Source organism: Suncus etruscus, chromosome 7 (genome assembly GCF_024139225.1).
Source record: "Suncus etruscus isolate mSunEtr1 chromosome 7, mSunEtr1.pri.cur, whole genome shotgun sequence".
Taxonomy (NCBI): domain Eukaryota; kingdom Metazoa; phylum Chordata; class Mammalia; order Eulipotyphla; family Soricidae; genus Suncus; species Suncus etruscus.
Window position 1 is genome coordinate 105354501 of NC_064854.1, and position 10291 is coordinate 105364791.

At 36.9% G+C, this 10291-nt stretch overlaps 1 pseudogene; it reads left to right on the top strand.

The window, feature by feature from the left end:
• Positions 1-8992: 8992 nt before the first annotated feature.
• Positions 8993-9516, top strand: LOC126014380 (60S ribosomal protein L23a-like; annotated as a pseudogene).
• Positions 9517-10291: the final 775 nt, after the last annotated feature.

Below are 10291 nucleotides of genomic sequence, written 5' to 3' on the forward strand. Positions count from 1 at the left end.
GTTTACTAATTAGTTTGTAGCAATACGTTGGGTGGTGCTTAGGGCTTACTCCATTCCCTATACTCAGGGGTCACACCTGGTAGGCTCTGGAGACAATATGGGATTTGGTGAATCAAATCCAACCCTGCCACATGCAAGGCTTGCAACTCAACTTGCTATATCTTTCCATACCCCAGAAATCTATACTTTAAAACTATATTACTGCACTTAGTGTCTTATCAGAAGACGCAATGAGCTGTACTGGATGCAGTACATTGTTTGCATTCAAAAATGTTTTATTTGATTCCCATTTTATTTCCCATAAATAGTATTGTTGAAAGCTGTAAACATAACCATCTCTGAGCCTTATACTTGTAAGTTTTGTTCAGTTTAAGAGAGTTTGTGTTCACAACTCAGCAAAAACAAGCAATTCAAGTTTTAGACATATGTCAAGAACTACCTCTAAATATCTCTATGTGGACATTCCATGGCTACTACAAGTTGTCATTCAAACTAAACTCATGGAATCTGTAAACATGTATTTTCTGTTTATTTCAATTAGTAGAATCATCATTGAACCAATTTTCCAGTCATATAAATAAATTTCATCTCTCTTTTGAAAAATTAAGACAAAAATTGGACAATTAAGGCAAATCAAGACATGCCTATTCTATTACTTTATATTTCTTATATATTCTCTCTAAACCTTTTATTTGAGATTGAGTTTTTTCTCTCCTATCTGCCACCTGATTTCTGCAGTTTTCCTTATTAGTCACCATGATTATGCTTCAATTTTGCTCAAATATATTTTAGCTAGACCAGAGTAAAAACAACAATGGCAAAAAATTAACATCCTGATATTCCAGTGAAGATTCCACTTCAATTTAAAATTTATAATATAAAATGCAAGAGTATACATGAATAACTTCTGCCTACTTTTTAAGCTTCATATCCCAACTTTCTGTTCCAGAAACATGAAATTGTTTCTTACTGTTAAATTTTTCACATGAAGACTGATCTGTTGGTGATATCTCCTATTCCTACATCTGACACTCACCTGACTAACTCCTTCTCATCCTTTAAGCTTCAGATTAATAAAATATATCATCAAATATTAAAAGACATAATAAGACAAATGAAATAGTACTTACAAAGTGCCAAGCAATGTTTTAAGCAAATCACAGTTATTAAGTCTGGATTCTTTTTCCATATAAATCAGATGTAATTACTTATCTCTATTTTATACAAGAAGAAATGGAGGCAGTTAAAGTCTACTTGACTTACTCAAAATTACAAAACTTGTAAGTGACGGAAAACTTAGGTAACACAACTTTAAAGTTTTATTATTACCCATTAAATTGTACCTCCCTAATTTATTAATTCCATACAAAACACTAGGAATGCACAATTAATGGCAAAGCCAAACTCTGGCTATCCCATCTCAATAATTTATCTATTGATACATACATATTGCTTCTCCAAATACAGTATTATGAAGCGACATCTTCAACAGAATAATACTGCACATATGTTAAAAAAATGATGGTTCTATGAAGTACTCACAAAGGTAAGCCCCATAAACCTAAAATCCTCATTAAAATGGGGAAAGGAAATGAGCAGAAACCTCTCAGAGGAAGATCAGCATATGGCCAATATACTTACAAAAAATGATCATCATCACTTATCATTAGGAAAATCCAAATCAAGACAACAATGAGATATCATCTTACACCAGTAAGTATAAAACATATCAAAAATATTGGGAACAATTTGGCTGTCAGGGATGAGGTGAAAAAAGAACTCTTATCCACAGCTAGTAGGAATATTGTCTAGTCCAAACTATATGAAAAATAGTATTGAGCTTTCTCAGTAAACTCAAAATTGCACTGTCATATGACCCAACAATCCTGTTTTTTATTGTTTATCCAGAAGAGTAGAACACCCATCAGATAACATATATGCATATCATTTTTCATTACAGCACTCATTGCAAGAGCCAAGAGTTGAAATCAACCAAAATATTCAACTACAGATGAATGGATCATGAAAATGTGGTACATTTACAAAATAGAAAATTACATGGCTGGTGGAAATGCTGCCTAGTACAGCCTCTATGGAAAGCGATATGGAGATTCCTCCAAGAACTGGAAATTGAGCTTCCATTCGACCCAGCTATTCCACTCCTAGGGATATACCCTAAGAACACAAGAATACAATACAAAAACCCTTTCCTCACACCTATATTTATTGCAGCACTATTCACAATAGCCAGGCTCTGGAAACAACCAAGATGCCCTTCAACAGATGAATGACTAAAGAAACTGTGGTACATATACACAATGGAATATTATGCAGCCGTCAGGAGAGATGAAGTCATGAAATTTTCCTATACATGGATGTACATGGAATCTATCATGCCGAGTGAAATAAGTCAGAGGGGGAGAGAGAGAGACGCAGAATAGTCTCACTCACCTATGGGTTTTAAGAAAAATAAAATTCATTTTTGTAACAATCCTCAGATACAATGAGAGGAGGACTGGAACACCAGCTCACTCCATGAAGCTCACCACAAAGAGTGGTGAGTACAGCTATAGAAATAACTACACGGAGAACTACCATAATCAAGTGAATGAATGAGGGAACTGGAAAGCCTGTCTGGAGTACAGGTGGGGGTGGGGTGGGATGCAGGGAAATTGGGGACATTGGTGGTGGGAATGTTGCACTGGTGAATGGGGATGTTCTTTACATGACTGAAACCTAATCACAATCATTTATATAATCAAGATATTCAAATAAAGAAGGAAAAAAATTACATGGCTGTAAGCAGTGATGAAATAATGAAATTTGTTGCAACATAGATGAAACTGTAAGGGTGTTTTTGTTTGTTATTGTTTTGTTTTGGTTTGGTTTTGGTTTTTGGTCACACCCAGTGATGCTCAGGGGTTCTTCTGGTTATGTGCTCAGAAATTGTTCCTGGCTTGGGGAACTATATGGGACGCTGGGGGATTGAACTGTGGTTTGTTCTAGGTTAGTGTGGGCAAGGCAAAGGCCCTATGGCTTATGCCACCACTCTGGCCTCAGGAACTGTAAGATATTATGTTAAATGTAGTTAGCCACAAGAAAAAGGATAAATACAGAATGGTATCACTGATATGTGGCATTTTGAATAACTGCATAAAAAATGCACTGGTTTAAATGGGGGTTGTCTAGAACACTCCACCCAAGAATTTAGTAAGGAGAATGAAAGAAACTGAGCAGAGGAGGGGAAAGACAAATAAGAAAGGACAGGAGACAGGGCCAAAGTGTATCTGGTGCATTGGTGATGTGAGAAAGGACATAACTAAATATCCAAGCCAGAGTTAAAAACAATGAAATCTATAGACTCAAACTCTAACAATGAAAATTAAAAATAAGCCCATTAGGCTGCCAGGCTGGTCAGGGATGGGTAGCATGGGATGCATTCTGGGAACACTTGTGGAGAAAGGTTGACACTAGTAGTGCGACTGGTCCTGAAACATTGCATGTCTAGAACCCAATTATGAATGTCTTTTTAAATCACAATGGCTTATATATAATATTTTATAAATGAAGAATTCTAAGGATTGGAGTGATAGTTCAACTGCTAGAGTATTAGGCCAACCTGAGTTTGGTCCCCAGCATTCTATATGGTACCATGAGCATTGAGCACAGGAATGACTCCTGAGCATAGATCCAGGAGAAACTCTTGAGCACAGGCATATGTGACCCAAAAAACCTGAAAAATGTGAGAAATTCTAGGTCCAGGGAGATAGCTGAAGCTGTAGACCTTATACCTTGCATCTGGAGGACCCTGAGGGTTTGATTTGTGATCTGGCATGGGACCCTGAGTACCACTATATATAGCCCTGCTGACATCAGAGCACCACTCTCCAAGGCCTAGTATCACATGTTGAGAAACCAAACATCTTTGTGGTAGATCCTACTGAGAAAATAAACTCCAAAATCTTAAGGTACTTATTAATCTCATTCATAATACTATACCCCAATATTCAGAGTTCTGTAAATTACTCAAACACACTAATTTGAAATGTCTAAGGGCAAAACATAGAAATGTGTATTATAGACCATCAAATAGATTCCTATGCACAATAGTAGAAGAAATTAATTAAGATAATGTAAACACAAATTTAAGCATGTAAATTTTATCTTATAAATGATTAGAATTATATTATGTGATTTGGTTATATTATGGTTACTTTTATGGTTACTTCAATTATTCTTTGACTTAAGAAAAATAAACAAGAACATTTTTTCTATTCATTAAGAAATAACCAGGGGTCTCAAACTCACAGCCCGCGGGCCATTTGTGGCCTTTGTGCAACATTTTGTGGCCCATGGCCAGACTTCAAATATCGCAGTATTCACGATCATTTGCTTACCGAATAATCGCAATAAAAACTGCATCATTTTCTTTAGACAAAGGGATCCAATCCAGAGCTGCATTGGTCATGTCTTGTGGGCTCCTTCAGTAAGAATGATGATGATGATGAGGAGGAGGAGGAGGAGGAAGAGGAGGAGCAGAAGGATAGTGGAGGTGATGGTGGTGTTTGGGAGGTGGTGATGGTGATGGTGGTGAAGTTGATGATAGTGATGAAGAAAATTAATTGAACCAGGGAGATGGTTCAAGAGGTTAAGCACATACTTTGCATGTTCGAGGCCCTGGTTCAATCCCTGACACCTCACGGTCTCTTGAACCCTGCTAAGAGAAATCTGGCCCCACCTCCCAAGTAACAGCAATAGTTTAACTGAAAATAATTTCAGGCACACACACACACACACACACACACACACACACACACAAAAAAAAACTGCATTAGTAAGAAAAAAATTGCATTAAACATCCGCATACCCAGAGCAGTTCCATTCGGGGTATGCAAATGTTTAATGCGATTTTTTCTTACTAATGCGATTTTTCATTGTGAATATTCAGTAAGCAAATAATCGCAAATACTTTGCGCCTAGTGCAGATGTCATTTCCGCTGCTCTTGTCCACAGTCCCTTTCATTATCGGAGGCTTAAGGGAGAGAAGTTTATTACAGAATTAGATTTTGTCATACCTTCATCATGACTTCATCAAAGCCTAAAGTGAAGAGAAAGATTGATGATGAGCACAGACAATTTCAGGAAAAGTGGGAGACGCAGTATTTCTTTGTTGAGCACAGGGGCATCCCCACATGTCTTACTTGCTCAGAGAAAGTTGCAGTGCACAAGGAATACAACTTGAAACTCTATTATTCAACTAAACATGCTGAGGAATGTGCAAAATATCAAGGAAATGAGAGAGCCAAGTGGGTTGCCAGTCTTAAAGCATGTCTAATGAGGCAACAAGATTTCTTCAAAAAAGCAACCAAAGACAATGTTGCATCAGTCGAAGCTAGTTACATGGTTAGGGAGATGATTGCTAAGGCAGGGAAACCATTCACAGAAGGAGAGTTTGTTAAAAAAAAATGCATGTTACAGGCTGCAAGTATTATCTGTCCAGAAAAGAAAGGTCAGTTTAGCATAATCAGCCTTTCTGCCAACACTGTGGCAGAGCGCATTTCTGACATGTCAAGTTACATTTATCATCAACTGTGTGAGAAAGCCAAATGTTGTGATGCATACTCACTTGCTCTTGATTAGGGAACAGATACAATAGACATAGCGCAGCTCACAATTTATATCCGTGGTGTTGATTGCAATTTTGAATGGACAGAGGAGCTTCTCACAATAATTCCAATGCATGGCCAGACCACTACTAATGAGATATTTCGGCATCTGGGTGATTCCATTGAGAATTCAGGTTTGCCATAGAAGAGGTTTGTTGAAATAATAACCAATGGAGCGCCATGGGTGATAGGGAGGAAAAATGGACTGGAGGCACTTGTTCAAAAAAAAACTTGAAGAGGAGGGTGTAGTGAAGGCCATTGCTCTTCACTGCATTATTCATCAGCAGGCCCTTTGCAGTAAATGCCTGCCATGTGACAATGTGATGTCTGTTGTTGTGAAATGCATCAAACAAATCAGATCCAGGGGCTTAAAGCACAGGAGCTTCCATGCTTTTTTAGAGGAAATGGAGTCAGAATATGGAGATGTGCTCTATTTCACCGAGGTATATTGGCTCAGCAGGGGAAATGTCCTGAAAAGATTTTTTGAGTTGAGAGAAGAAGTGAAAACCTTCATGGAGAAGGATGGGAATGCTGTTTCTGAATTGAGTGATCACAAATGGCTCATGGACTTAGCTTTTCTTGTTGACATCACACATAAGCTGAATGTATTAAACAAGATGTTACAAGGCCCGGGGCAGCTTATCAGTGCTGCCTATGACAACGTGAGAGCATTCTCCACAAAACTTGTGTTATGGAAATCCCAGCTCTCTCAGACAAACCTTTGCCATTTCCCAGCATGCAAGGAACTTGTGGATGCAGGCATACCATTCAGTGGTGAGAAATATGTTGATGCTATTTTTAAGTTAGAGAAGGAATTTGATCACAGATTTGCAGACTTCAAAAAGCACAGAGCCACTTTCCAAATTTGTGTGGACCCCTTTTCCTTTGATGTGCAAGATGCCCCTTCTGTGCTTCAAATGGAGCTCATTGACCTGCAGTGCAACTCTGATCTCAAAGTTCAGGGAGATAAGTGGAAAAGCAGACATGCATGGGCAATTTTTGAGAGAATTGCCCCCAGCTTCCCTGAGCTTTCCCGAATGTTCAAGCGCACCATATGCCTTTTTGGGAGCACATATTTGTGTGAAAAGTTATTCTCTACATTGAACTTCAATAAGTCAAAGTACAGGTCTAGACTTAATGATGATCATCTTCAAGCCATACTGAGGGTCTCAACTGCTTCCTCTCTAAAGCCAAATGTGGTTCAGATTTGTGAGAAGAAGCGCTGTCAAGTCTCTGGAAGCAAGAAATAGGCAATAGATGCCATGTTCAGAAGAACTGTTCATGATCTTCACTCAATGTTCTATTCATGTTCAGAAGAAATAATTAAAACTGTTAATGACGCTTGAGGACTTTTTTGTGAAATCCCTTATGCGGCTCTGCCTCACCTAGACTTTGCCTCCTGCAGCCCCCAGGTAAATTGAGTTTGAGACCCCTGAAGTAAACTAAAGAAAGGTGACAATCATACTGCCAATCCATAATACAGAGGGCTTCCTTAATGAGATAAAAATAATTTTGGAGAAAGTAAGTTTGTGGTTTTCAGTTACTGGGACTTGGCTATTTGTTTTAGGTAGAACACAGGGGATGAGAAGTAACAGATACAATTTTGTTTCAGCAGCTCTATTCTTGAGAATAGTGGCGCCAACTTAGTAATGTAACCCCAAGTACAGGAATTGGACTGATTAAAGATTTAAAGCTTAGAGACATCAGCATTGTGACACTAAGATGTCCGAAATCCAGAACAGAAGAAATATTCAGCTAATATAAACAAAAGAAATCTAACCTAGAAATAGGTGCATATTTCTGAAGGAGAAAAATTAACTTCATGAGAAGAGCATTTAATTATTCACAGACAAAATGTCATCTTGAGCATGGTATTGAATAATTTCAAAATTTTTCTCATCTTTTTTATGATACATATGTAGTAAAAGTGTTATATATTACATATATCACCATGTGATATATATCATATGCTATTTACTATATATAATTAAGCCAACTGTCACATAAGTCAACTTGAAATTATTTTTAAGACAGAGATTTTTAGATAGTTGTCAATATCTACTGACTACTACTGTAGGTAAGAAATACCATAGGAAGCAACAGAAAGTATTATGGTAATCGTATCATGCTGCCTTCTTAAAAATGAATTATTAATTATACTTAAATGTTTATGAATCTGTCTTCATTTCCTTGAGAGGAGGGCTAGGATCTTATTCAACTTTATGCCATGGATTTTAGTAGAAAAAATGCAGCTATATTTTCAAAAGAATGGTTGACAGAAATGCAGGAAGAGAAGAAAAGAAAAGAAAAGGCAAAAGAAGGGATGAAAAGAAGAGAAAAGTAAAGAATTTAAAAATGTAAAAAAGGAAGAAAGAGGAAGTGAAAAAAGGAAGTAGTCTGCAAAAATTGGAAATAAATATTATCTGATCACATTTATCTAAAACATATTTAATCAGGTTCTGTAAAAATAGTAAATTTTTATAACACATTACTTACATGTACAATCCTATTCCTTACCTGACACCACATATAGCCCCCCATCACTTCCAGGAAGAAGTCTTTTTTCACAGAAAAGTGAGGTCATCCAGTATTTGTCCTCCTTATAACTTTGTTTAACATAAAGTTCTGCAGTTTCACCAAAGTTGTAGTGAATTGAATGAGTTAATTCATCAAACTTGTAGCTACATAGTATTCCATGTTTGTATGTCTACACATTACATATTACATATTTATTGTCAACTCATATTATATTGGATGCCTCTTTTTGGATTCTATAGCTTTGCTATTGTGCTAAGTGAAGCGATGAATATGGTGAGCATATAAACTTTTGTGTGAATGTTTTTGTTTTCTTGAGGGTATACAACAAGAAGTATATTTTCTGGGTTATATGATTCTTTATAAAATAAAGTTTATATTTACACAAATACCCCCAGCCAGAAAAAATGACTATGCATTTATCAACTTTAAGACCACCATAATGGCTGCTATTAATGGTAGTATTTACAACTTTATATTTTATATTTTATTTCTTCCTTTATTATTATTATTTTTTTTTGGTTTTTGGTTTTTGAGTCACACCCGGCAGCACTCAGGGGTTACTCCTGGCTCTATGCTCAGAAATCACTCCTGGCAGGCTCGGGGACCACATGGGATGCCAGGACTCAAACCACCACCCTGCTGCATGCAAGGCAAATGCCCTACCTCCATGCTATTTCTCCAGCCCCACATATTTTATTTCTAATATTTTAAAATGACATTGGTTTACATAATAATTTATGTTTTATGGGCACAATTTAAGATATTCTAAACAAGCCCTTTTTATGAAGATGTCTCCAAAGACCAATAAGGATTCCCTACTCCTTCCAAAACAGAAACCAAAGCCAAAGGTTTGAAGGCCAAGAAAGCACTGCTATACAGTGTCCACAGTCTCAAAGATAAGACCCACATATCACCCACTTTCCAAAGTATCAAAACTCTGCAAATCAGAGAGCATCTCAAATATTCTCAAAAAAGTGCCCCAGGAGATACAAGCTTGACCCTTCATTGTTCCATTACCAAGTTCCCTTTGACCCTGAATGAGCCATGAAGAAGACAGAGATAAAAACACATTTCATGTTCATTGTGAATGTCAAGGTCCAGAAACTCCAGATTAATCCAGCTATGAAGAAGTTGAATGACATTGATGTTGCAAGGTCAACACCCTGATTACACCTGATGGAGAGAAGAAACATGTTCAGCTGGCCCTGATTATGATGCCTTTGATGTTGCCAACAAAATTGGGATCATCTGGCAGTCCAGCTGGATAAGCCTAAATATAATTTTTATTATCATAGCAAAAACATATCCTTGAAAAATCTGTTGCCATCTTATACCTATAATCAAATTATCAGTACTTATCTTTCAGAGTCCATTGGAATCCCCCCATTCTTAAATTACAACCTAAGAATTCCTCACCTCAGTTCTATGATCAAAGTTCAAGGATTTGTTTTATTTGCATTTGTTTATTATTTTGATTTTCTTTCTTTACAGCATATTTTTAATTTTATTCTTTAATGATATCTTTATTATTTTTTTAATGTGTGTTTTTTTTATTTTGGGGTCACACATGTTTGGTGCTCAGGGGTTATTCCTGGCTAAGCGCTCAGAAATTGCCCCTGGCTTGGGGGGACCATATGGGACACCGGGGGATCGAACCGTGGTCCTGATCCTTGGCTAGCGCTTGCAAGGCAGACACCTTACCTCTAGCGCCACCTCGCCGGCCCCATGATATCTTTATTTAAACACTGACTACAAACATGTTTGTAGTGGATTTCAGTCATTAAAAAAATGAGATCAAATGTTTTTCTCCTTCCAACATTTCTCTTAGCACATCTTTTACACATTCATAGTGATTTAAGTAAAATGCTTTTATATCTTTACTCATATTTGTCAGCACTTAACTGGCCCTCTTGTACCTTTCACATTAGAAATGAACAACTATGTGAGCAAATATACATAAAATATTTATTTGATTTTTACCTTTAGTCCTTATCACAAACTTCTTCTACATACTCATAAGATTACTGGAGTCTTAGGATCCCTTTATGATTTCAAGAGGAAGTATTCTACAAGCTAGTAACCCGAAA